Here is a 2,938-nt window from a genome sequence, read left to right on the forward strand (position 1 = left end):
AATGGGCAACTGAAGATATCTAGGCTGGTCTAAGGAGGTATATATATATATATATATGATGTGGAGAAGCCAGTGTTGGACTGGGGTGGACAAGATCAGAAGTCACATGACACCAGATTATAGTCCAACAAGTTTATTTGAAATCACAAGCTTTCGGAGTGCTGCTCCTTCATCAGGTGAGATATATATATATATTACACGCACATGTGTCAGCAAGCTGTAACTTCTGTCAAGGGAATGAGCAAGAGTGATTAATTGAGTTTTAATCGAATATTGTATGTTTTGACTTATTCATCTTGTTTCTAATAGTTCATAGGTTCTCCTTTTGCTTTTGCATTGTGGTCAGGGATAATGTGACGATCGGTGTTGGAAGAAATGAAGGATTATGGGACTGTTGTTGAATTGGGAATTGGGATTAATTTTACTGAAATCATGGTCAGATGTGTGGTCATAGTCAAGGTGGTCACAAAGAGGCTGCTTGGTAACTTTACCCCTTCCTCTTCTTCCCGCTTAGCTGGTTGTCTTATATGCAGTGGACAGAGCTATGCCTTGGTCATGATGTGGAGGAGCTGGCGTTGGACTGCGGTATGCAAAGTTAACAATCACACAACACCAGGTTATAGTCCAACAGGTTTACTTGGAAGGATTAGATTTCGGAGCGCTGCTCCTTCATCAGGTGGTTGTGGAGTATAAGATCGTAAGACACATCGAATTTATAGGAGAAGTTTACAGTGTGATGTAACTGGAATTATATATTGAAAAAGACCTGGATTATTTGTTAAGTCTTTCATCTTTTAGAATGAACATGTTGGTTTCTGTTCTTTCAGATGTAAATCCCAGAATGTTTTTAAAGTTACATTCTTAAGTGAACTTTAACAATTGGTGTCATGACGGCCCAGATAATGCATTTAAGGTGTGAGGTGCCCTGTGTGAGACTGTCTGTGCCACAGTGGTCAGACTGATTCTAATCTAAATAACAGATATACAGAATCTTCCATGAATTCATGCAGATTTTGAGCAAAATAAAATGTAATTCTGCAAGCACAAATTCACCCCACCAAGTGTGTGTGTGTGTGTGTGTGTAGTGGGGTCCCCGGTAGTGTGTCATGAAGCCAAAGTCCCAGTTGAGGCCATCATCATGGGTACCGAACTTGGCTTTCAGCCTCTGCTCAGCCACTTTGCATTGTTGCCTGTCCCGAGGTCCGCCTTAGAGGATGGTCACCCGAAGATTCGAGGTCAAATGTCCCAGACCGTTGAAGTGTTCTCTGACTGGGAGGGAACACTCCTGTCTGTTGATTGTTGTACAGTATCCATTCATCCATTGCTGTAGCCTCTGCTCAGTCTCGCCAATGTACCAGGCCTCAGGGCATCCTTGCCTGCACCGTATCAGATAGAATACATTGGCTGAGTTGCATGAATACCTGCCACATACACCTTGGCAGGTGTCTCCATGCATAATAGTGGTGTCCGTGTTGACATTCTGACATATCTTGCAGCATCTACTGTGACAAGGTTGTATGGTATTGTCCTGAAAGCCTGGCAGTTTGCTACAAACAATGATCTGTTTGAGGCTTGGTGGTTGTTTAAAGGCGAGAGATGGAGGTGTGGGGAAGGTCTTGGTGAGGTGCTCATCCTCATTGATAATGTGTTGCAGGCTGCGAAGAACATAGTGTAGTTATTTGACTCCTGGGAAGTATTGGACAGTGAAGGGGACCCTTTCGGTTGCAGCTCGTGCTTGCCTCCTGAGGAGGTCATTATGGTTTACCGCTGTGGCACGTCAGAACTGGCGGTCGATGAGTTGAGCATTGTACACCGTTCTTGTGAGGGCATCCTTGAGTACTTCCAGGTGCCTGTCACATTCCTCCTCATCTGAACAGACCCTGTGTATGCGTAGGGCTTGTCCATAGGGGATGGCTGTTTTAATATGTTTTGGGTGGAAGCTGGAAAAGTGCAGCATCATGAGGTTATCCGTGGGTTTGCAGTAGAGTGAGGTGCTGATGTGCCCATCCTTGATGGAGACGCAGGTGTCCAAGAATGGGGCAGATAGCATGGTGAGTTTGATGGTGGGATGAAACTCGTTGATATCATTGTATAGTTTTCTCAGTGACTCCTCGCCATGGGTCCAGAGGAAGAAAATGTCATCAATGTACCTGATGTATAGTGTTGGTTGGAGGTCCTGTGTAGAGAAGAAGTCTTGTTTGAACCTGTGCATAAAAATTTTAGCGTATTGGGATGCACATTTGGTTTCCATGGCTGTTCCATGTGTCTGGATGAAGAACTGATTGTCAAAGGTGAAAATGTTGTGGCCGGGGATAAAACGGATGAGTTGTGGGACAGTGCCTGGAGGTTGGCAGTTGTTGGTGTTGATTACTGAGGCTGTTGCCGTAATACCATCATTGTGAGGGATGCTGATGCAGAGTGCTGAAATGTCCATTGTGACAAGGAATGCTCTCAGTTTGACTGGTCCGCACCCATTGTACACTGGCGAGACCAAGCAGAGGCTACGGCAACGTATGAATGAAAACCGCACAACAATCAACAGACAGGAGCGTTCCCTCCCAGTTGGAGAACACTTCAGCGGTCCGGGACATTTGACCTCAGACTTTCAGTTGACTGTCCTCCAAGGCAGACTTCAGGACAGGCAATAACGCAAAGTGACCAAGCAGAGGCTGATAGCCAAGTTCGGTACCCATGGAATCAGTTATACTGGGACTTATGCATGGTCCTGACATGCAGCTACTGTTTACAGTACTGCAAAGACTATCCTCCTTTCAGAAGATCCAAGCTATAATAATGAATCTTAACAGAAGCAGCGCAAAGCAAAGAGGGAAGGTGATGGTCTAGAGATATTAGCACTAGACTATTAATCTGGAGAGCAAGTTAACGTTCTGGGGACCTGGGTTCAAGTCCCACCATGGCAGATAGTGGAATTTGAATT

The 2,938-nt window shown here is 45.0% G+C and overlaps 1 pseudogene; it reads right to left on the reverse strand.

The window, feature by feature from the left end:
• Window positions 1–209: 209 nt before the first annotated feature.
• On the reverse strand, window positions 210–2,251 carry LOC148147546 (uncharacterized; annotated as a pseudogene).
• Window positions 2,252–2,938: the final 687 nt, after the last annotated feature.

Source organism: Chiloscyllium plagiosum, unplaced genomic scaffold, assembly GCF_037043375.1.
Source record: "Chiloscyllium plagiosum isolate Xiang-an unplaced genomic scaffold, Cpla_swu_hap1 HiC_scaffold_16, whole genome shotgun sequence".
Lineage (NCBI taxonomy): Eukaryota > Metazoa > Chordata > Chondrichthyes > Orectolobiformes > Hemiscylliidae > Chiloscyllium > Chiloscyllium plagiosum.